Source organism: Diabrotica virgifera, chromosome 1 (genome assembly GCF_917563875.1).
Source record: "Diabrotica virgifera virgifera chromosome 1, PGI_DIABVI_V3a".
Taxonomy (NCBI): Eukaryota; Metazoa; Arthropoda; class Insecta; order Coleoptera; family Chrysomelidae; genus Diabrotica; species Diabrotica virgifera.
Window position 1 is genome coordinate 110,463,533 of NC_065443.1, and position 27,147 is coordinate 110,490,679.

Genomic DNA, 27,147 nt, shown 5'->3' on the forward strand with positions numbered 1-27,147 from the left:
TCAAAATAATGCTGTTTGAGATCTTATCGATTTGGCTGCGCTGCGGTATCTCAGTTTTTTAAGCTGTTGTAGGAAAAACATTTCACAATTAGAGAAAATACTTTGTAATTTTCGTAAGACGTATTTTCACTAGTAATACCACTAGAGGTCAAATTATTTCCGGAAATTTTTTTGAGATCATGAATATTTTGAAAATTTCCCGAGTCGCAGACGAGGGAAATTTTCTAAAAATATTCATGATCAAAAAAAAATTTCCGGATATTAATTTGACTTCGCGTGGTATTCGGTAAGAAAATTCCACACCAAATTTGCATTTGAAAATCCAAAGCTGCATGAACAGATTAATAGCGCGCCATAGCTTTGTCAGCAATTATTTAGGCTTTCAAATTCGTAATTTCTACTCATTGTAGTTGCATGGGAATACCATTTCAAGATAGAAAATAGTATATTCTTCAATTTTACATAAGTTTTGAGTAACTACAAGTGATAGAAAATGAATCAAAACTAAATTATGTAAACAAATAAAAACCAGTCTGCCAAAAATGTTCTGTTATTGTAAACGTCAAAAAATGTCCACTATAATTCGCTGTTGGGTACCCCACGAGCAAAATATTTCCGATAAAATACCTCCGTTGCCATGGTGATCTGTCAAAATAACGTATTTTGATTGGTTCAAAATTACAGGTGTGGAATTTTCAATAATATTAAAAAATTACAGAAATGCTAAGGGCAAAGTGAAGATTAAAATTAGAATGAAAAAGAGAAAAACATACCAGATGGGTAACACCAGATCACATAACCAAACCTGGCCTACAAAAGCTGATATGAGATGGAAAACGTATCAAGTAGAGTCAAAGGAAACTTGTAAAAATATTTTTGTTAGATTTTTATACGAGGTTTTTTTGACGAGGTACTTTATGATTCCAATCGAGGGTTTCAAAATCACCTTTTAGGGCAGCTGGAAAAATATTTGGTGATAGTGTGTTACCCTGTCTGACAACTCTACAATATGCAATCACATTCCGTGTATTTGTCTAGGAAAAATTCCAAGAAAAGTTGATTCCGTGTACTCAAAATATAAATAAAGTGAAAGTAAAGATTTATTGTTTAGATCTGTGACTTCTCATTTCTCTCTGTCTCTAATAGAAGTCGCAATTTTCATAATTCTGCTTAAATAGGCAGCTTGATTTCGTTTCGACTCGGAGGTGTTCATTGTTCATGTAGCCCCATTGAAGAGGTCTAGAGACCGAAACGGGCGTACGGGGATGGTGGATTATCTATGAATCGAAATGAAACGTAAGCTGTTTTTAATTTTCACTTTACTCATATTTTGAGTACACGGAAGCGGAATCATCTTTCGTTGGAATTTTTCCTAGACGAATAGACGGAATGTGACTGCATATTGTAGAGTCCCTTTGGTCTTCTTTATTCGTCGTCTTCTGGAGTTATAAATTGTAAAAACAGAAATTAAGGCCGTCCGCACATGGGTCGATCAAAGACACGTCTCGAAGTTCGGGCGTCTTGCTCGTCTTGTACGAACCCTGCGTCACAAGCGATTGCCCTCCGCACACTAGTCGATTCTGTTATTATAAATTAACGCATTTTTTATATAGTAACCAAAACGACTATTTCGATCTGTGAAGAGTACGGTATTATTACATTTTTATACAGTTGCATTATACAGTTGAGGGTATTTTTCTACTTCCTCGACGAATTTTATAATAAGTACCTAGAAACAGAAGTTCAATGTTTTCAGAATTTTACATTACAAACAATATATTTCCACAAAGCTAATAGTACTACAATCAACGAACATAACATTCACCGATCTCTAAAAAGACTAAAATTTAATTTAGGGCAAACATAAACAAAAACGAAGCAAACAAATAAAATAATGACTGTAAACGTGCGTCTCACTCGAACTTTCTCGTTCGCTTCAGATCGCATGTAACGAGAGTCGTACAAGACGAGGAGATTTGCAATCCTAAACGCTCCGTGTACGGAACTCAATGCCACAACGAAGGAACTTAAGTGACGAGGAGAGATCTACGCGATTGGAATCGAGTCGATTACTTCGAGCGTCGCTCCATGTGTGGACGGCCTAAGAATGTTACCAGAAAGCGCTTCCACGAGAATTTTCAGATTTATTGTTTGTTTAGGTCTGGGACCTCTCATTAAATTATATAAAAGGCTCTATTAAATTTTATTTTACCTTTTCGAAGAAACTCGTTCATTCTAACCAATATTTTTTATTGTTTTATGTGTAGTTAGTCTAATTGTAAAGATGTAGTATAGACCAGGGCGCATCTGTAAAAATATTAGTACGTTTGGATGTTGAGAGGTGACTCATATTTTTTTGCAGAAATTGCTTGAAAAAGGCTCATATAATAATAATTGAGTTGTCCTCCCACTGAAAAAGGTCCGGAACATTGTTTAAATAATCAAAATGTCAAAAAATGAAGCAAAAATTCGAGTTTTTTCTTGGATTTTTGATTATAACTTTAAAAGTATCCATTTCCGAGAAAAGTTGCACTGGCATAAAAGTTACATAATTAAATATTTCCTACAATATAGGGTTAGTTAAAAATTTTAAAATTTGTCACCCTTATTGCAAAATAGCAATAATTCCGAAAAACCATAAAAAACAAGTATTCGCATTTTACGTTTTTCAACCATTTGTGCTACATGTAGGACCTTCATATTTCACCCAAAAGAAATTTATGATATAGTAAAACAATACTGTAAATTTCATTAAGATCGGTTTAATAGATTTTGCAAAATAAATTTTGCAATCCAGCTTTCGCAAAAAACTTTCATTTTTTCAAAATGTTGCAGGACTGAAAATAGCACTTGACAGCCACTTAAATTTTTTTACATATAGAGGAATATTGTACCTTTCATTTGCAATTTGCAAAATTAGAATCAGTTAACTACTACGACGTCAGGATTTTTTTTAAATAAACATTAATTTTTGTTGCTACACGCAGGACAGCGGATACGTTTGCTCTGATTGGGCATTCCACTGACCTTTGATAATGATTGGTAAATTTTAATTTTTAGTACATTTCGATATAAATAAATAAATTTGTTTATTGCAAAATAAAAACACATAGGTACTCTGTCCTTTGAAATAACACTTTTTTAGCAAAAAATTTCTTTGTTCATATATTTTAATTTAGAGAATAAAAGTTTATTATTTTTAAACATATACAATTGTTTAAACAATATTTCATAAACAATAATCAAATTAGTTTGATTTTTGTGGAATTAAAATATTAAAATACAACAAAATATAGAGTAAGAAAATAATATATTAAATAAAGATTGGAAGAAATTATGGTGGCATAACAACTGTTTCGCCAAAACAGTTGGCGAAATATCAAGTGACAAGAAGATAATTTAGGGGAGTGCAATTAGAACGAAAACATTCATTGTTTCGGAAAAATTCAAACAAGCTTATATTTTTCTACAACTTTTTTTGTTAGTTTATATATATGTTAAAGTAAAAAGTTCTACTAGTAGATTTGGCCGCTAATTGTTTATTAATTGTTTAAACAATAACAATTGTTTTGTATAAATAATTTTAAAAATATCGTTAAATTCATCATTTTACTTTGATCAAATATGTTTCTATTTTGTTTTTGATTATGCTGAATCCGAATATGGCATTGCAATTTGAAAATTCTTATCAGAAGCTCTTATACAGTGTGTCTGCGTAGCTAGATTTGATATTTGATGATTGCATCTTACATTATATACGATGCAGAGTCTTTTATAAAGAATAATTTTTTTCGTAAAACTGATAATAAAAAAGTTATCAATAGGTTCCAAGTTACGCAGACATACTATATAAGAGCTAAAAAAAATGTTTTGCTGAACATTTATTATTGTTGAAGCTTATTATTAAATGTATTTTAGGAAAGTTTTACAGAAAAAAGTTTTGATCACTTTGTATAAACATTTTTTTAGCTGGTAATTTTCGGTTTTTTATTACATTTTTATTATCTTTCTTAATTTTCTTAAAAAGAAATAGTTTATTTCGTTTCTAAAGTAAAATAATTCAGTGAATTTTGAAGACTACATCCTAAGCTTTAAAAAATCAGTTATAAAAATGTAATAGATCTGTTCAAATTTGAGTAATAATGTCTTAAACTGGTGGTAATTCTATAAAAATACGAAGATTTCAAAAATTACATTTTTTGAGACGTCATATCATTTTAATTAAATTTTTGAGATTTTTTTGAATGAAACTTCATTTAGTAAGATGCTTGATAGGTAAGTTGTGCAAAATTGAGAGTTTTATAAGAAAAATTGTATTAGTTACACATTTTTAAATCATTTTTAAACAAAATTCATGTAAGGCTGACTTTCCGCTCACATAGTACTTATGTCCATACATCTTAGTTCTTTCTATTATAATTATAAAATAGCTTGATTATTCTTCTTTCATGTTCAATTTGTAAAATTTTATTTGATCCATTAGTTAAAGAATTACATTAAAATAACTCAACCATGCACTTCGCCGTACGTTAGTTTACAGTGCGCCAATGTTTGTGAGAAGTGTGACTTTAGCGTTATAAATAAAAAATTATAGAAGATACAGATTTAATTTTAGAAAATTCTTTATATAAGGTTTTTTTTGTAAAAATTTCTGAATTTTTCAATGGTCAAGTCAGTTTTTTTTTAATTCATATTTTCGGAGTTATTTAAAAAAATATCTAATTTCGTTGTTCATTTGTTTAATAAAAAATAAAGCACCCACTTCTCGAGTAGAACTTTTTGATATGTTGCTTATTAAACATTTTTTATTGAAATTACAAAAAGTGCTATCTTGTTTGATTTTTTCCGAAGTGAAAATCTATATGCACTCCCCTAATTGGCATTTTTGTAAGAGTCAAATATAAATATTTCTGTAATATCCATATTGATAACGCAAAATTTCTAATTCTACTTTTTTGCTTATATTTTATGCATTTAATAGTTTTTCATTTTTGTTGCAGGTAAGCCTTTAAGAAATATTTACTACCGTAACAAGTAAGAACTTTTATATTTATAAAATATATGTATATACCTCGTCCAATTTACTTACCGTTGCACGTCATCCGCGCCATAGCCTGTGACACTATACCAACACGAAATATTTAGGCGGTGGTTGTGTTCTTTTTTAGAATCAAAATGATTCTAAAGGGGAACAAACCTACCGCCTAGATATTTCGTATTGGTATCGTGTCACAGGCTATGGCGCGGATGACGTGCAACGGTAAGTAAATTGGACGAGGATACGTATAAATACACAATCGAATTTTAAGGCAGTTTAAATTTCATCAATCTTTTGAAAAGACCTGTAAATCCCTAGATGTGTAAAGTAATCTTAAGACACAGCATTCTTCTTTTTCTTCTTTTGCCCTTTAGTTGGTCCAATTTTTAACATAGGCTTCCCCCAGTTTCCTCCATCCGCTTTTTTTGTGCTTTCCGTTTCCAGTGTGTTCCTCATATTTTTCTAATGTCATCCCCCCAGCTCATCTGGGGTCGTTCTCTTGCTCTCTTTCCTGTCCATGGTCTCCATTGTTGTATCGTGGTATTCCACCTATTGTCCGTTTGCGTTTGTCTGGCGTTATTACCTGCGAAACTCCATTTTAGCCTGGCTATATGTTGTCCTGCGTCTTTGACTTTTGTTTTATTTCTTATCCAGATCAGACACAGCCTATTTATTTGAATAGGCCAAATATTCAAAAATTGTATGCAATTACATAAGAGAACAAAAAACAAATAAAAAAATCATCACAAAAGAAGGAAATGTAGATAACACGATAGAAGAAAGGAACAACCAGGAAGAAAAAACAATATGCCTTGTAAATATTATACTTTGTGACTAATTAATAACAAATAGTAACAAACGTAGAACATTATACTTAACACAATAATTATTAAAAGTATAATCACCGACAGCAGTGAAATATGGCATATAAAGGAAAGATACAAGAGAAAACTGGAGGCAATGGAAATGAAATTGTAGTACACAAAATTACGTGTAGATTATGTCAAGATAGAGCTTATCCTCTCAAGTGGCATTAGAGGCATATCGCGAAAAGCAAAGCAAAAGACACGACCGACGCATATAACTATAGAGAAAGAAGCGCGCTAAGTCTCGAAAAAATGGCCTCGTTTTGGCAAGACTGGTTTCTTCTTCTTCTTCTTCTTCTTCTTCTTCTTCTTCTTCTTCTTAAACCAGTCAAGATTCGTTAGGCCTATTTCATACTTTACAACCTTGGTCGTCACGACAAAGGGTCGTACGACCGTTTATCGTGCTCATCGGACTTTCACATTTTACGACAGTATTCACCTTATTGTCGTAGAGAGCACAGGGCGTAGAATGAATCGGGAAAAAATGTAATATTTATTCGACATAATATATTATTTTTACGTAGAAAATGTTCTTTGAACATCTGCAGATGTGATTGGTGCGTATTTAAATTTAGACAAATGTGCCGGTACCAACGGCGTAACCAATATGATCTTAAGGGGGGGGGGGGTTACAACTATTCAAGAGTCTCTAGGGGTATGGTGTTAAGCGTATAGAGCTTAAAGTTCATCCCACTGGGGGGGGGGGGTTATAACCCCCAAACCCCCCTGGCTAAACCTATGGCCGGTACTATTTTACAACAATATAATAAATTTGGGCTTTCTGCAGACAAATATTAGTTTATTACATGGCAGGTATAACGATGGATTTTCCCGGTTATCTCTTAAGCATAAAGGATTAAAATTCTTATGATTTATTGAATTATTAGAGTTTTATTATAGCCCTGTATACTTATAGAATTTTGCTTAAGGCAGGAAGTAACATGAAATTTCACTATAGGTTATCATAAGTAAAATAAACAAAGATAAGCAACGTATCTTTAAAATAAGCATTTTTACTAAAACTCCTAATTATAATCATTTGTAATTAAATAACATAAAAAATAATAATTGTTCTGAAGCTATTTTCTTGTGGTCTCTTATGCAATTTACTATTTTAGTTGGGAATAAGCCACAATTCTATTTTATGATTAAGTTTATTTGTCGTTTGGATTTCCACTTCGGAAATCGTTATCAAAATACTTCTTCTTCTTCTTGTCCTTATATTTATGCGTATTATATAACATGCCATAATTATTTCAAAATATTTTCTTAGATTTGTACTTTATGTAATTACCACTTTAGTTGTTGTACTCTTATATCTTCTAAAGTGGTATGGACATGTGCAGAGAATGCCAGAACACCGTCTGCCCAAACAGATTCTAGATTGGTCACCACATGGAAAAAGAAAAAGAGGCCGACCCAGAAAGAGCTGGAGAGAAGGAATAGACAGAGACTTCCGAGAGAGAGGTTTAGACGAAGACCTTTGGGAAGATAGATATGCATGGAGATTGGGCATCGGAAGACGTCGGAGGACGTTTTAAACCGATTATATACAGTATGTCCCTGTAAGTTGTATCCATATGGAAAACTTTTTTATTATTAATTTTACGAAAAAAAGTTATTCTTCATAAAAAGCTCTGCATGGTGCGAAACCTAAGATTCAACCATCAGATATTAAATTTTATGAATATTATACGAGGTATATCAAATTGTTTGAATTTCACTCAAGAGTAAAGTAGCTTTATTTTTCACAATATTGAAAATTGCTATTATGAAAAGTTGTTTGGAATTAAAAACTATATTCTAATATGCAATTACATCCGTCTAATTAAAAAAAAATTGAAAAATTATGAACTAACATTATTTTCAGTAATTTTAATTCTAATAACTCTTTTATTATTAATTTTACGAAAAAAGTGATTCGTAATAAAAAGTTCTGCATGGTCTAAAATACTCTAAAACCTAAAATACAACTATCTTATGTCAATTTTATACGAGGTGCGTCAAAAAAGATAAATTTAGATCAAAAGTAAAGTACCTTTATAGTTTAAAATATTTCAATAAGAAGGATGTAATTACATACTGAAACATGGTTTTTAATTCTTAATAACTTTTCATAATAACAATTTTCGATATTGTGAAAAATAAAGGTATTTTACTCTTGAGCCAAATTAATATTTTTTGACATACCTTGTATAAAATTAATAAAATTTGACATAAGATGGTTGTATTTTAGGTTTCAGACCATGCAGAACTTTTTATTAAGAATCACTTTTTTTCGTAAAATTAATAATAAAAGAGTTATCAGAATTGAAATATAAAATTTCATTTAGAAGGATGTAATTGCATATTAGAATATAGTTATTAATTCCAAACAACTTTTCATAATAGCAACTTTCAATATTGTGAAAAATAAAGCTACTTTACTCTTGAGTGAAATTCAAACTTTTTGACATACCTCGTATAATATTCATAAAATTTTATATCTGATGGTTAAATCTTAGGTTTTGGACCATGCAGAGCTTTTTATGAAGAATGACTTTTTTTCGTAAAATTAATAATAAAAAAGTTTTCCATATGGATACAACTTACAGGGACATACTGTATATATGTATGTACTTTATGTTCTGTGTTAAATAAAATGTAGCAATAAAAATGTTATTCAAGTAGTGATACATTAAAAATAATACAATTAAAAATGTTGTGTTTGCATAACGTTGGAAATTAATGGGCTAAAAAATTCAGGTTTATAATCTACGAGTATACTTTAAATGTAAAATAAAGTAAGTACAACTTACCAGACTTAGTTTCCTCCTATTCCTCTAAGTTTTCAAAATCAGGCTTAACCTCCACTAAAACTTCACGCCATGCATTCCTGGTCGCATTTCTGTCTTTATACAAATCCAAACTTTTGTCCCACAATACTGGTCTACTTTGTACCAGTGCAATTAAAAATTCCCCATCTATATTGTCTGCCATTATGTACGTGCCACTGGATTCACTGGTACTACACGACTAAGTGTCGTTAAGTATGGAAGCACTAATTTATGCCCGTGGTTCACTGATAGCACGGCACGACACGACCGTCGTCCATTGCAGTGACATTGGACGACAGGCGAGGAGCAACGGCACGACAGTTAGTCGTCCATTGCAGTGACATTGGACGACAGGCGAGGAGCAACGGCACGACAGTTAGTCGTGGTCGTCCTGTGTGAAAGGCCCCGTACATTGCTGTATTGGACTAATGGAATGTACGACTAACTGTCGTTACGACCGTTTGTCGTGACGACCGAAGTCGTAAAGTATGAAATAGGCCTTTTAGTCTCTGGCACTTGGTCGTAACGCCTTTGTACCATACCTTGTTTTTTTCCTTTATCTCTGATAAGTTCTGTGACCTCAACGAAGGCAAACAGTTTTCTTATTGGTAGTTTTAGGATTTCTTTTGTTTCAAACCTCAGTTGACCAGTGAGTTCCAGCATTTTGCAATGGCATAGTGTGTGTATGGCAGTCTCTTTTTCCATTTCGCACTCTCTGCACCATGGTTAATTCACCTTACCTAGTTTATATTGGTGGTTTCTTAAACAGCAATCTCCAGTCACCATTTTAATGACCGTTTTGATCTGTCGTTTATTGAGGTTCATCAAATTATTATTCGAGAGTTTTTTTATCAATATTCTTGATTATTTTTAAGCCTGAATTTGCCATTGAGCGGTTCTGCTTTTCTTTTGATAATTCTTTATCAGCCATTTCTGAACCTCGTTTTTCGTAGCATCTTTAGTGATGCCGCATAAGGTTCTGGGTCTTCAAAGGTTTCTCTCTAGCCTTGTTTTTTTTAACATATCTGCTCGTTTATTCCCAGGCACCTCCTCATGACCGGACACCGGTCTGGATAGTGTCTTTTGTCAGGTTGTTAAAGAGATATTGCAGTTTCTCACCAGTTTTGATTACGCCATATTGTTCTTTACTGCCAGAATAGCCCAAGTAGCACAATAAAAACATTTTAGTTTTATTTAAGGTTTATAAAGGTGTTGTGGTAAATAAGAAGATAATGGTTTTTAATTTACCTTGTAGATATACTGCCAGAACTTTCAAACTGTTAAGCATTTGTCACGAGTTTTAAAGTATCTAATAAGAGTATCAAATAAGACTAATTAATCTTAATAGATAATTTGTCTTATTGTAGTTTTAAAATGGTTTATTCTCAGTTCACTTTAAAACTAATCAATTTTACGACAAACTTCCGGACTGTTTGGTTTTATTATATTCCTGTTTGTTACCTTTCAGTTTTATTGCAGTTTTAAAGATTCTCCTAATATGACAAATAAAACCTATTATTAAAACTATTTGATCTTAAGACTATTATGTCAGTAAAATATATGCCTTAAAACTATTTTTTTAGTTGTCTTTAAAGTTGCTTTTTAAGAGCAATTAGTAGGCTATATTCAAATCAAACGCTCTTAGCTGAATCAATTTGGTTATCGTAAAGACTAAACTATGCTTCTTGTTAGAAACAATAAAACTAAACTCATCCCCTCTTTTTTCATGTCCAAAATGGTCGGTCATTTGTTTTAGAGTGAGATAGTGGTGTAGTGTGTTGTAAAAAGTGGAAGTACAGTAACTGTACTTAGTTAGTATGGAAGAAATACGTCGCAAGTACTTAAAAAATAAACGAACTGGTCATTTTAAAAGAAAAATACAACACACACAGCACTACTACGAGTCGATTTTAGGTTAGACTCACATTAAAACCGAGTGGCATTATTGACAGCAGCATTAAAACTAAACGGTTTTAATTCCAAGGCAACCTTGCTTTTATGTAGGATATATGCCCTTGGAAAGGTATATAATAAAACCATTTAACAATTCTCTGTCGATAGACCAAGTAGTTTTATTTGGATTTCGGCCATATTGCTTTCTAGAGATGCTGAAAGCCATGATAGATTACAATATAAGGCTTACATAAAAATTATAAATAAGCGACAAGACATAAATTAGATTTATTTTAACATTAAAACATTAAAATTGTAGATAAAATTATTTTTCTTTCAAATTAATATTTTTTGGATTTAAATTTTTTTATTTTTATTTTTTAATCGCCAAAAGTCAGAAATTTTAGTGCGCGTAAGTTATTTAGACCTATTTTTGTTAACATTATCAATAAAGTTGGGTGCGAAACGTTTTTCTACCTTGACAGTCCGAAATAACCAAGTACTTTTAATTATTTTATGGTTACAAATACGTATCTACCTATCATAACACATGTAAAAATTTGTTGGCCTATATGGAGTATAATGGGTTTAAAGAATAATTTAATATGGTAAATTGTCTTTAAAAGTCTCCATTTAAGAAACCTTTTTAAGTTTGCTATAAAACCGTCTGCACTTAAAGTGTATTTTAACATGGTTCTAAAAGCACCTTCACAGCAGCTTTAAAACCAGTTGCTTAAGAAAACAAAGTTTTAAGAAGGTTTTTATTTTTGGTTTTATTGGCGTCTTTTAGAGTGGACCCTTTTATGCTGAAAGCGGTTTTATTGCAATCTTAAGGTTTACTTAAAAACCAAACGGTTTTAATTTTAGTTTTATTCTACAGTTTTAAAGCATCATTAAAAGACTTGATAAACCCGTTCGGTGCTACTTGGGAGTCGCTGGGCTATAATATATGTAGAAATGCTGATTCTCTTAGCTTTAGATCTCCATCTATAATTTTATCAATGCAGGTCTCCAAATATCAGTCTGGAAACAGTTGTATATTGACCTAGGCTGTATGATTTATTATAGCTGTATGTTTGCCTAGACTCCTGATCCAGTAAAATGGGCAAGATCTATCAGTGAACCATATATTATCCCCATGTCTCACTCTGTATAACAAAATAGTGTTAGGTTCTTTCAATATAAATTACTTGAACTCTTTTAATAATATACTATCATATTTACAATTTTATTATTATTTACACGTTCTGTATAAATGAGTAGAATCAGTGGCGGCTCGTACCACTTTAAGAAGGTAGTGCCAGAACTCGGGCAGCCGCCAAAATTTTTAGTGACGGATTCACGATATTGTCAAAAAAGGTATACTTACAACAAAAACTAGAAAAATATATGCGCGGATACTTTTATCTTATGTATCTTATGTTTATTGATCTGAGGTGCCAAGCAATTGTCCAACATTGATCAAAACAGTTCCGTAAATTAATTAATAATAAAAACCTCTTAACCTACCACCAGCATTTACTGCTAATAGTGCTTGAAGTTTGTTATTACGATGTAGTCTCTATTTACCAATTTATAAAAATAATACTATTTCATTATTCACACACATGCACAAATTTTTGTAATGTCACTTTTAAAGTTTACGATATATGAAGTTCATTCTTCTATTTTTTGGTTGCAAAGTTTTCAATGACTTTATTATTAAAATTATCAAGTTTAATAGTTTCTTCAAATGTGCTTTTTAAGCCTTCCCTTTACAATAAAACCAATAGCGAAACAGCCCCAGAAGTAGTACTTAATTCGCCTCGCTAATACAGTACCTACTTCTAATTCAGTTTTAAATCGAGTTTTGCTTAAAAATTAAAATTGTCTCCATGTTTCATTAAGAAATGATTCGGAGAACTGATGCTTATAAGCAGAAAACTTCTCCGACAGAAATAAATTAGAAGCAACTACATGTCCGGAGAAGGTATACCTTTGAAAGATCTGGTACTTTAAATAATATGAACCTTTAAGTTGTTGTCTAATTCGGCGCTAAAATTGACTAGCTCCTTAAATATGCCTCTATTTTCTGAATTTTCTTTTTCGTCGTGACCTCCTAAAGCTAACTCGAAAGCTCCAGAAAACCTTATAACATTTGTAGTTTTTTTAAAATATTAAAAAAAATATTCTTAAAAATTTAAATTTCTTAAAAAATTAAGATACTAATCTTCATTGTCAATTAATAAATTAAACTTAAGAAATAATCAAAATATTATTTACACTACACCCACGAACATGATGCTCTAAAAGTTTAATTATAAATACAAAAACTTTTTAACAGAAAATATACATAATAAAAGCGACAAACCAGCACGTAAAGGAACTCAACCTCGTGCCCGGCACAGAGATCCTCATTTTCAGGTATACTAATAGTCCAATATAGCTCTTTCTCTGTCACTTACATAAACTTACGTGCATAGAAATCGGCCCACTTAAAAATTTGGTCATATTTGATGTCTCATTATTTTTTAAACCTGTTTGCCGATTTAAGTGATTTTTTGAACATGTTATAGCCTGATTCTTTAGCAATACCACTGTAATAATATTGTTGCTAAAAAGGCAAACTTTCATTGTATACCGGGTGTACCAATCAAACTGTATTTTTTTCTCAAAGTTCGCATCACCCTGTGGAATATTCTAGCATTTATAAAATACTGACATTAAAACCCAACTATAGCCACAAGTTTTCTTAACACTCTGTTTTTTTATTCATTCGTTTATGTTAGATAATAAAAAAGTTAGGGACTTTAACAACTAGACATGTTCTTCATCAACACACGGTGTTTCTAAATAAATGCGACAAACTTTAAGCGGTAATTCTGCATGAAAAAATAATGACAGTTGGCTTTATAAACATATGTTCGCAAATGTTTCGTTTCCGAGATACGGGATGTTGAATTTTTTCTTACAAACTGACGATTTATTTATTGCTTTAAAACCAGCTGAGATATGCAAATGAAATTTGGTAGGTTTTAAGAGGTAATTATTGAGGATTTTTTGACATAAAATTAAGAATTTAATATTCACCATTGGCGTACATAATGCGGGTAATATGATCGGTCATATTACCCGTATGCGCGCCAATGGTGAATATTAAATTATTAATTTTATGTCAAATAATTCGCAATAACTATCTCTTAAAACCTACCAAATTTCATTTGCATATCTCAACTGGTTTAAAAGAAATAAATAAATCGTCAGTTTGTAAGAAAAAAATTCAACATCTCGTATCTCGGAAAAGAAACATTTGCGGACAAACGTTTATCAGGCCAACTGTCATTATTTTTTCATGCAGAATTACCCCTTAAAGTTTGTCGCACTTATTTAGAAACACCGTGTATTGATGAAGAACATGTCTAGTTGTTAAAGTACCTAACTTTTTTATTATCCAACACAAACGAATGAATCAAAAAAACAGAATGTTAAGAAAACCTGAGGCTATAGTTGAGTTTTAATTTAAGTATTTTATATATGCTAGAATATTCCACAGGGTGATGCGAACTTTGAGAAAAAAACACAGTTTGATTGGTACACCCGGTATACAATGAAAATTTATCTGTTTAGCAACAATATTATTACAGTGGTATTTTTAAAGAATCAGGTTATAACACTTTCAAAAAATCACTTAAATCGGCCAACAGGTTTAGGAAATACGAGTCATCAAAAATGACCAAATTTTTAAGTGGGCCGATTTCTATGCACGTAAGTTTAGAATGCTCGTAAAATCTTTCTCTCTTTAGTCGTGCCAGTACTGACTTTGGCACGAAGGAGATTCTCCTGTCGAATAATCTCCGCTGTCGGCAGGGATTGTATTACGCCCCTAGTTGCCATATTTTATATAATTTATGAATATCAAAAGAAATACACACAAAAAAAAATTAACAGGAATTAAAAAGTTTTGAAGATATGTTTCTGCATAGTTAGCAAGGTAGTGCCATGGCTCTATGGCACTACCTCACGGGCCGCCACTGAGTGGAATGAATTGCTGTAAGGAGTTGATTTGACGCACCCTCGTAGTACACAAAATTACGTGTAGATTACGTCAAGATAGAGCTTATCCTTTCAAGTGGCATTAGAGTCATATCGCGAAAAGCAAAGCAAAAGACACGACCGACGCATATAACTATAGAGAAAATTAAACTTCACATTTATGAATATTTAAAATGGATATAAAGCGCTAAGTCTCGAAAAAAGGGGCTCGTTTAGGCATGGCTGGTTTATTTTTAATTTCGTCTAATTTGGAAGTCATTTATCCGAGGCCGGCCGAGGGTGGGGGCCTTTGAACGCCATTTTCATAGTATAAATTATTACACCCCGATGATCTTATACATATTCACTTTGTAGAGTTTCGCTTTCCAGCGCGAAGCCGAACTGAGTTACCCTCCTCCTTTATTATTTATGGGTATTATGTTGAAAACGCAGCTTACGCAGGCTACAGCTACAGCGGGGGACTGATTGGCCCATTACAGATAAGATGCACCGGACAAAAAGGAACCGGAAACCTTTTTACTCTAGTGGAATGCTGATATTTTTTATTGTGCGGGTTTTGAAAAAAGCAGTAAATTATTTTTTTTTGCTATTGAAAGTAGTTAAAAATGTAATTCTTACATTTTGTATTTTTACATTTTTCAGATAATAATTAAAAAGGAATATGCAAATTGACTTCCTTAATTGGGCAATGAACCGATCGCGGTCGCACTTGGCTTATTATACATCTTCCATTCCTTTATGAAACCCATTCCAGAATTCTGGACCACTGTACTAGCTTATTTATACTCGTCTAGTGGGTGGGTGCCATATATATTTTGAGTCACTTCGTAGTCTCCAAAAAGTGATTCAATGCCTCGCAGCCATGCAAGATATGGTTGACTGTCTCAGGTTTTCTGCTACAGAGTCTGCAGCTCAAGTCTCCAAGAAACAGTGCCATTTTATGCAGGTGGGTCTTAACTGGCACATGCCCACTAAGGAATCCTGTTATAACTCTGTGCTGACTTCTGCTTGTTTTTAGGAGTAATTCAGCCCTACTAACACATCTCCATCCGATATACATTTAGCCATGTGTTTGACCGGTACACCATCCCAGTGTGACCTGTGTTGGCTTCTGATCCAGTGTTTTTTTCCGTTCGAAGGTGATGTTTTTTGGCACTTCCACGGCCGGCTCTGGACCCAAGTATTATGTAGCTGATGCTCTCCTGGCAAGTGTTTCAGCTCCTTAGGTGCCGCGATGACCTGGAACTCATAGCAGTGTAACACTGTTATTTTACGCCAGTCTGTCCAGTTCCCTCTAGCCTAGCGTTTACCTTAGGGTAAGCACAGAACAAGTAAGTCGCGGTGGAGCTGTATGTGTCAGTCGCGGTCGATGTCGACATCCATGTAAAACAAACACATTGTAATGAACGTAAGCGAACAGAGCAGGTAAGTAGCGATGGAGGTTTAGCGCGATGCCATCTAGGAGGTTTACATCGATGCTTTCGAAAATAAAATGAGTGTGTTTTACATGGATGTCTACTGCGCGGCCTACAAGGATGATCTGAGATGACACTTTTTATATAATCCCTTTTTTGTATTCAGTTTATTTTTGAATTTCTAAAGTAATTAAATTTTTGAAACATGAAGGAGGATCTGATTATTTACAGCCAATTGATAGTGGTTCTAGCTCGACTGACAGCGCAGGTGACCTCCTTGCTATGTGCTGTCGACATCGACCGCGACTTAACTAGCAGCATCTACCGCGACCTACACCTCCACCGCGACTTACTTGTTCTGTGCTTACCCTTAGGGCTTATGAGAACCCCAATGGCTACTTAGCTATCTGCACATATATGTTAATCCGCTTCAGATCGAAAGCACTCAAGTTATTTTCCCTTGAATACTACAGGATTGCAAAATATCTGCCTGAAATATGGAGGTTTATTCTCCTAGTGGAATATAAATGTTGAAATTTCCACCACTATCGACTATACCAGCGCCCGACTTTTCTGCAGTTTTAGACCCGTCCAGGTATAGCTGTAAACCTGCCATCTGGGTCGAGAGTTTCGTCTGTTACATCCTTCTCGTGAGTAAATGTCTGTTTGAAAAGGTACTTCAGGCTTGTATCTGGATGTCATATTGTCAGAAATCATCATTCATTCGGCATCGCTAGTTTCATTGATTGTACTACGATGTACTGATTTAACCGGTACGTTGCTCAGGTTTTCTCGCTGTCTATAAAATCCCATTCTCGCCTCACATCTTCTAATTATATGTAAAGGAGGGAGATCCAGTAGTGCATCCATAGCTGCCGTTGGTGTGTCCTTCATAGCCCCTGTGATTCCTAGGCAAGCAAGTCTTTGCATCTTGCTTAATTTGAAGTTAACACTTTTTTTTGCTGCACTTTTACCTGGCCACTATACCACTGATGCATATGTATTCGTGGGTTTTACCATCATGTTATAAATCCAGTGTACCATGTCTGGTCTTAAACTTCCCTTTTTTCCATGAGTGCGTATGGCTACCACTACGTGGTTACCACTGTCTTCGTTATTCGTTCTGTCTGCTGATTCCAAGTTTGTCTTTTGTCTAATATTTTAGCAACATACTTTAATTCACTCACCAGATGACGATCTTATAGCGATTTTTTCCAGCGCGAAGTCGAATTGAGCTACCCTCCTCCTTTGTAATTTTTGTTTATTATATTGGAGATACAGCTTTCGCAGGCTACAGTGGGATACTGACTGGCGATTGTCGATATCTGTAATGATACTGATCTTTTGTGGTCTACGATATTTTGGTTTTAAGTGTCGATTTTTTATTTCGAGGTCCAGCACAAGCCTCTGTTCTTAGCTTACTGTCTTATATCGACGCGAGTGAAGTGTTCACACCAGTCATCACCAATGTCTTCAAAACTTATTTACCGAACTACTTCCAACCCAAGGATGGAATGTGACGACAGCATCGTCTTGCTCACTTACTTACTTCCGCTTTGCAAGCGCCAAGTAAGCGAGAGTCACTGAATGTGAACACGCACTTGAGCGTTGAATGTCCTTTGACTGCCGTTCCCAAAAACCGACAATTGAGGGAGCGCCGTGCAATTGCAGCGACATAAGCATGGGCAGCGCGAGTGACCTATTTACACACTCATGTTGACCACTTATCTGCCCAATTCCCTGTCCAATTGGACTGAGTGTAAATCCGGCATTACTATAGTCGATTCGCTAATCTGAGACACAACTGTCTACACTACAGTGACAATAGAACTAGAAATAAACAAGCACAAGGATAACTCCAAAATCATGATTTAGGAGTGCTCCTCGAACATTCAACGTGTCTTGGTTTGTTTATTTCTATTTAGTGCATTTTTATTGTAATTGTAGTGTAGACAGTTGTTGTGTCTCAGATTAACGAATCGACTATACCTATTAGCTTGCAGTCCTTATATTCACGTATATTTTATTTTCTTGTCACGAATTAATAGGCTATTGATTATGTATTTTAGAAAGGAACTACAACGTTAACGGGGTTTTATTGTTTCATGGAGTCAGTGGAACTCTATATATGAAAAAACCGCGGAGTGCTACCATTTAAAGGGGTGCGTTTTTAAGAAAAGGGTGAATTAGTCCCTAGGCACAGGGCGAATTAGAGTGAGTTCTATTCACCTTTGGTACAAACACGTCTACAGAAAAATTGTTTCAGGTTAAATTTACTATCGAAATATCACATCTTAAAGTCAAAAATATTTTTTTTACAAAAATATATTCAAAAGAAAAGCAAGAAAAAAACACGACAGGAAGCATTTTTGTTTCTTGCCCTATAACTTTTTTCCACGGGGATATAGGTATAGGCAGCTTCATAGAAAAAAAACTTCCATCCTTCCTCTTTAAACTGGCGTTTGGTGCAAGTCTGTATGATTTACAGTTTCCAAAATACGATTTTTCAAATTTCGCCACTCACAACAATTTTGGGCGATTTTCCTTGTTACTTCGCAAACATTGTTCTGTAACTTTTTTTTACGCAGCTTTAGATATATGCAATGTTACATTTAGTAGGAAGAAAAGTCAATTACCTTTAAAATGGTATATCGTAGAAGACTGTATGACTATTTTTAAGTAAGATATGGTTTTTCAAAATTTTATACTTTTAATGATTTTTGATATATTTTACGATTATTTTTAAATTTCTCATTATAACTCTATTATTGTATATTTAGGTATACACATTGTGCAATAAAAACAAAAGCTTATTTTCTTTACTTTAAAATGGTGTATTGTAAAAAATTCTAGGTCTATCTTTAAACAAGACATGCTTTTTCAAAGTTTGACATATACACATGCAATAGGTCCCACTAAGTTGGAACCATATGGAAAACTTTTTATTATTAACTTTATGAAAAAAATTATTCTTTATAAAATGCTCTGCATAGTCTAAAACCTAAGATGTAATCATCAGATATAAAATTTTGTCAATAGTGTACGAGGTATGTTAAAAAATATGAATTTCGCTTAAGAGTAAAGTACCTTTATATTCCACAATATCGAAAAGTGTTATCGAGAAAAGTTATTTGGAATTAAAAATTATGTTACAATATGCAATTATATTCTTCTAATTGAAAATTTAAAAAAAATTAAATTTTTTCTCAAATTACGGATCCCCTTGGATATCCCACGGATATCTTGTTTAAAAATAGTCCTAGAGGTGATTGCAATACAACATTTTAAAGTAAAGAAAATAAGCTTTTTTATTCTAGAATGTATATACTTAAATGTACAAGAAAAAAAGTCATAATGAGAAAATTTAAAAAATAATCATAAAAAATATCAAAAATCATTAAAAGTATAAAATCTTGAAAAAGCATAACTTGTTTAAAAATAGTCGTACGACCTTACACAGTAGACCATTTTAAAGGTAATTGACTTCTCTTTTTACTAAATGTACCATTGCATATACCTAGAAATGTGTAGAAAAAAGTTACAGAACAATTTTTGCGAAATAATGGGGAAAATTGCTCAAAAATTCTGTGAGCGGCAAATTTTGAAAAATTCTATTTTGGAAACTCTAAATCCTAGAGTCTTCTACTAAACGTTATTTGAAAAAGAAAGGATGAAAGTTATTTTTCGCTGAAGCAATGCCTATACCTATATCCCTGTGGAAAGAAATTATGGGGCTAAAAACAAAATTACTTTCTTTTGTGTTTTTTTCTTGCTTTTCTTTTGAATGTATTTTTGTAAAAAAAATATTTTTGACTTTAAAATATAATATTTCGATAGTAAATTTATCCTGGAACAATTGTCATATAGAAGTGTTTGTACCAAAAGTGAATGGAACTCACCCTAATTCACCCTGTGCCTAGGGACTAATTCACCCCTTTCTCAAAAACGCACCCATTTAAATGGTAGCACTCCGCGGTTTTTTTAAATATAGATGTTCGTTGACCATATGAGACAATAAAATCCCGTTAACGTTGTAGTTCCTTTTAGCTCTCTTATTTTGAACATAACCAGTAGCCTATAATCTATTTGTAAGTGATTAGAAAAGTAGTTAGTTTTTATTTAGCCTTAAATGGGCAATGGGGTGCAGTGGCGGCTCGTACCACTTTAAGAAGGTAGTGCCACAACTCGGGCAGCCGCCAAAATTTTTAGTGACGGATTCACGATATTGTCAAAAAAAGGTATACTGACAACAAAAACTAAAAAAAATATGCGCGGATACTTTTATCTTATGTACATATTTTAAGTTTGTTGATCTGAGGTGCCAAGCAATTGTCCAACATTGATCAAAACAGTTCCGTAAATTAATTAATAATAAAAACCTCTTAACCTACCACCAGCATTTACTGCTGATAGTGCTTGAAAAATGTTATTACGATTTAGTCTTTATTTACCAATATATAAAAATAATACTATTTCATTATTCACACACATGCACAAATTTTTGTAATGTCACTTTTAAAGTTTACGATATATGAAGTTCGTTCTTCTATTTTTTGGTTGCAAAGTTTTCAATGACTTTATAATTAAAATTATCAATACAATTTACAAAATGCTTTTCTGCAGATAGCATACCTGAAGCACTAGGTTTCGATGTAAACATCGAAAAACAGCGTTCTGCTTCAGATGTTGATATAGGAATGGTAACTAAAATACTTAAAAGTTTAATAGTTTCTTCAAATGTGCTTTTTAAACCTTCCCTCTACAATAAAACCGATAGCGAAACAGCCCCAGAGGTAGTATTTAATTCGTCTCGCTAATACAGTACCTACTTCTAATTCAGTTTTAAACCGAGTTTTGCTTAAAAATTAAAATTGTCTCCATGGTTCATTAAGAAATGATTCGGAGAACTGATGCTTATAAGCAGAAAACTTCTCCGACATAAATAAATTAGAAGCAACTAAATGTCCGGAGAAGGTAGACCTTTGAAAGATCTGGTACTTTGAATAATATGAACCTTTAAGTCGTTGTCTAATTCGGCGCTAAAATTGACCAGCTCCTTAAATATGCCTCTATTTTCTGAATTTTCTTTTTCGTCGTGACCTCTTAAAGCTAACTCGAAAGCTCCACAACACCTTATAACATTTGTAGTTTTTTTTTCTAGCGAAAAACCACCAAAAAAATTTTTAAAATACTAATCTTTATTGTCAATTAATAAATTAAACTTAAGAAATAATCAAAATATTATCAAAATACCCACGATCATGATGCACTAAAAGTTTAATTATAAATACAAAAACTTTTTAACAGAAAATATACATAATAAAAGCGACAAACCAGCACGTAAAGAAACTCAAAATAAATAGACCTGGCTTCATACCCTCGTGCCTGGCTCAGAGATTCTAATTTGAAGGTATACTAATAGTCCAATATAGCTCTTTCTCTGTGACTTTATAATGCTCGTAAAATCTTTCTCTCTTTACTCGTGCCAGTACTGACTTCGGCGCGAAGGAGATTCTCCTGTCGAATACTCTCCGCTGTCGGCAGGGATTGTATTGCGCCCATAGTTGCCATATTTTATATAATTTATGAAGATCAAAAGAAATACACACAAAAAAATTAATAGGAATTAAAAAGTTTTGAACATAAAAAATATGTTTATGGATAGTTAGCAAGGTAGTGCCATGGCTCTATGGCACTACCTCACGGGCCGCCACTGATGGGGTGTATTCTGTAACATTTCCGTTAAATTTAAGACGCCTCTAAAATTTAACTTTTAACGGTCCTCTAAAGCTTTTAGGTTAAATTGACATTCTATAAACACATATTATAGAGGACCGCTAAAATAATATTTTTTTAGAGGAATCCTCTAAAAGGTTTTGGAACAAATACGGCAACGTCGCACGTTGATAGTTTTGAACTACTTCTAACCTAGAAATTGACCGAAAACTGACTGTCAGAGGCCAAAAATCTCAAGAAAGAAGAAGAAATTGACAGTTTGCTAGAAGATAATATTTATTTTATTTAATTATTTTTTAGTAAAACCACAGCCTCCTAAAGCTTACTTAAGCCTCTTAAAGTAAGCTTTTAGAGGCTGTGGCCTTTAGGAGGCTGTGGCCTTTAGGAGGCTTTAATTTTCCAATTAAACATTTTTATTTATAAAATTATACATTAAAATATTGCTGAAAAATTGTATATCGTATTTCTTCTCCCCTTATACACTAATTTTGGGCAAATGGTCTATTTTCAATTACACTAAGGTCATCTTCCTCATTTGCATCTGGTTCTAAACCTTCTGGAACTTTATCTACCTTTATAAACATTTGGTACCTAAGTACTAACGTTTTATAATGTTCCACAATAACTTTAAATAATTTTACCTGCATTAATAGGGTTTAATTGCTTTGACCAACATCTTGATTTTAACACATTTTCAATCACATTTCTACGTAGGTACGTACATACCTACTTCCTTTGAAATGGTAATTGTAGATACTTTCAGGTCAATTACTTTTTGTTTTTTTTTGTAATCTAAATTCCGCTCTACAAAAAGAAACAAAACTTTGAATTTTCTTATAAGGTGTAGGTAGAGGTAGTGTGTCGATTGTAAAGTAAACTGAGACTTACCTTTCATTATTATTTATTACTTTTTCACCAAATACATTATAAAAAGCTAATTTCCATTTTTAAATATTTATCTCCATTAAAATACAAGAATAACAATAACAAACTACTATTCATTATAAACATAACCCAACAAAAATAATCAAACCATATTTAACGGACTGCTAAAAATTTAGCGGGTACGTTTTGACATCCTCTAAAATATTTTTATTTAGCGGGAGTTTTAACGGTTTAGGTTATGATTTTAACGGATGCACGATTTACAGAATACAAAAATATTTTTTTTGCACGATTGATCATTTTTGACTGTTTACCGTGACAGATTTTACGTCAGTAGGTGACATTTACTAGCAACTCGACGGTAAGTAATCCAACTCGACGGTAAGTACTCCAACTCGACGGTAAGTAATTTACTTACCGTTGAGTTAAAAAATCTCTTAATTGTAATATATTTTTTGAAAGAATAAAGAAAACTAACGAATTATTTATTAATATTGAAACTTATGGTACAATTTGTTAATTTTTCTCTTCAAATACGCGATCAAAGTTGAAAACTTGGAAATATCAATGCCATCATAAAGAAAAACGGTGGATTTAATCATTGAATATTCTGCCGAGAGGCTTCCAGGAGCTTTCAACTGCATATGTCTTTGAACGAAATATGCCAATAGAGTCTTTTCTTCGATTCTTAAATTCTTGCCTTCGCACCAGTTTTTAAAACTTTGGTAGGTATTTTGATAACGGATTTGGGATTTTTCGGGAATAATTGCGGAACACCCTTCTTCCCAAGCCCGTTCAATTTCTTCAAATTCACTTTCGCTCATATTTTAATTTATAATAATCAAAATTGTACTTAAAATTATTGACAACTAAATAAAAACTCAATTCTCCATTGTTGTTATGCACCCTAGTTACTATCTAACAACCAAAGTATCTATCTTGATAAAATGAATGAAACTAGTCAATATGACGAAAATGTTTAATTTTATAATTTATAATGGTATCAATCGTGCAAAAAACGTTATAAGCATGTCAAACGTTAAGGGTAACCGATCTCAGACAATAATTGGAGTCGTCGCCCCGCTCCTCCTCCAAACAATTGTCTTCGATCGGTATAAAACCCTTACCGTTCTCCATACTTAATATACTAAAGCGGGCGCTAAAATTTTAGAGGCCTCTAAAATTAAATTTAACGGAAGTGTTACAGAATACACCCCAATATGAGTTCTGAAGTTATTGTTAATTTTTTTAACGTTTGTATAGAATTGAAAATAAACCTTACGCCAATCAATAATTATTTATTTACACCAATATAATGTATTGACAACAAATGAGAAAATTATTTATTGTACAAAGTAAAAATATTTTGTAGAAATAAACTCCACAAAATTTTATGAGATTAGTAGACACTCCCACTATTTCTAATAATTCTTCTTTTTTTAATGAAAGATTAAGTTGATCTTAGCAGTTAATAGTGTGAGGTAGGAATTTTTGTGTTGTATGTTTTCTATTCCGAATGTGTCAAAGTGAATCTCGGTAGGGCGAATTCAGTATACCTTGAAAATTTAAAAAAAAAAATTAATTTCACAGTAGAAATAACCCGAAAATTTTTCTCCCTGACTTGATTTTAATTGTCTCTAGAATTACGTAACTGTGAATCCGTTCCTGTCATCCTACTCCTAAACCATAATATAATTTCTATTTTGAAAATAGTTTATGCGGTGGGCACCCGTGGGGCAATACAAATAATGATATCTGCTAAGTCTCTTACGCAGAGACTGAAGTCAAAAAGGACGGTGCCTTTGTACAGGGCGGGTCTGTTGGAATCGTACGACGCGTGCCCTTATTTGGTCTAATTTTGTTGTTCATTGTTTGCGACAAAGGATTCAAACAAGGGTAAAGCTTTTTTGTCAGATTATGGAATTAAAATTAATGCTATCAAAGCTGAGACGGGTGTTTATTGTGCGTATAATAAGCTCTGTACCTCAGGTTGTTGTGAAAACAGGAGAGCTGCTTGAACTTTTTATGAACCGAATATTTCCAAGTTAACTAAAGCTGACTTTTTTGCTTCTAATAATAGGTATCGTATTTCTTCGAATTGTTTTTAGAAGAAAGTTATTTTCATCCACGATACACGAATATATTTAACTTTGGGCCTTTTTGGTGCTACTGATCTAAGTTATGTGATATAAAATTAATTATCCGATTTAAGGGGATAGGCGCAAAATGATGGCTCCAATGCTATTTAAATGCATTATTTTTTTCGAATCCTGCGAAATATAATTAAAGTATTTTTGTAAAATTTAAACCCAGAATGGAATATTAGATTCTTACCGAGTCCCGAAAGTCCCTTAGAATAAACAAAAATTTTCTTTTGAAATAAATATTTAAAATGAAAATAACACTAAATTTTCTTTTTTTCACCCCTGTAACTTACTGAAATAAATATTATAGAAGTTTTCAGGGACTTTCAGCCTTCGGTAATAATGTAGTCCTTCATTCTGCGTTTAAATTTTTCAAAAATAAAAATCCACAAGGAAAAAGTTTTCCTGTAGTTGGTTGTATACCATGTAATACAAAAAACAGTAAAATCCTTTATAAAAGGTATATATTTAAAATCCCTAAAAAGGGCTACATCACGATCACATAACTAGTTTTCGATTGGTTTACCAATCATCATCAGTGCTTACGTGAAATTTACATGCTAACCACCAAGATATAATTTTATAAAAATATGTAGGTCAAACCCTGTAGAAGTAATCCGTCAAGGAAACATCGGTTGAAAATGGATGTTTAAAGTATTTTACTAATATGCCCCAGGTAACATCTGAGCTGTGGTTTGACTTGTTCACATGGTGAAAGTATGGCAGCAAGTTGTCACTGAAAGTATCACAAGTAAAAATTGGCAACACACTATCTAAAAATTCATCGTTAACAAGGGTCTGCGCCAGGGCTGCTGTATTTCACTAACTTTGTTCAAGATATGTGTTGCAAAACTACTAAACCAGTGGAAACGTAAATGCCACGGTATGGGTATAGACCTCGGAGAGGTTTGTTTATATACCTTACAATTTGCTGATAACCAAGTCATCATAGCTTATGATAAAGACGATCTACAGTATATGGCAAGAAAACCTAAAGGAGGAATATGAACAGTGGGACTTGGAAATTATGTGGAAAAAACTAAATACCTACCCATAGGAGCTAAGTTATCCAATGTCGAACTAGAGGATAATGAAGAAGTCACATCCTGTAGTGAATATACGTACCTGGGAGTAATCTTCGATAGAACGGGAAAAGACGATGAGGAAATAAAGAAAAGGGTAACACAAGCTAGAAGACCAATTGGCTGCCTAAATGGAATACTTTGGAGCTCCGGAATAGGAATACAGCGAGAATACAATATCTATGAAACACTTATTAAAAGCAGCATACTTTACGGAGCAGAAACTTGGAGAATAACCGAGAACAATAGGAAACAAATAGAAGCTGTAGAAATGGATGTGTTTAGAACATCGTTAGGTATATCCCGTAGGGCAAGAGTTGGAAATGAGTAAGTAAGACGACGAATTGGTGTAGATGGTTACTTAACAACAGAAATTGAGAGGAAACAGTTGATTTGGTATGAACATGTTCAAAGAATGGACGACACAAGATTGCCCAAAAAGATTATGCAGTGGGTACCACCAAACTGCAAAAAACGAGGAAGATCCAAAAAGACATGGAAAGAAGGGGTAACCAGAGCAATGAGTACAAGGGATCTTAGAGATGGCCAATTGGTGGAAGTTAGGCATCGGACAACGTCGAAAGACGTTCTAAAACCAATACATACATACATACATACATACAATTTATACTAAATCTTAAAGTGAAAACTTTAAAATAAATAAATCTTAACTAACAGTAGACAATGTAAACCAGCTTTTGTTCAAAGACAACTTGATATTATTTTGTTTTTGTTAAAATTAAAGCCAATGAATTTAGTGCCAAAAATTTTAGGACATACAGAGACAAATCACAGAAAATGCCATTGAGTACAATAAACCAGCATATCTATGTTTTATAGACCTGACAAAGGCTTTCGATCGCATCCAAGTCGAAGACGTCTTCATTTACTGTATAGAACAGAGGTTCTCAATCTGTGGTACATGTACCACTGGTGGTACATATCATTATTGGCGGTGGTACACAAAATACAGAAAAAATTAAAATAGTAGTACTTAATAAGTATTGATAATACAATTTAAAAATATAGGTGGTACCAAAAATAATTAAAATAACTGTAAGTGGTACATCACTCAAAAAGGTTGAGAACCGCTGGTATAGAAGAAACATACCAATCAATATTATACAAACCATCGAAAACATCTACTTTCATAATTGAATACAGGCAAAGGATAAATGGAAAACTAACGCAGTTTATACCAGTACAAAGCGGAGTCAGACAAGGTGACTCATTAAGCCCA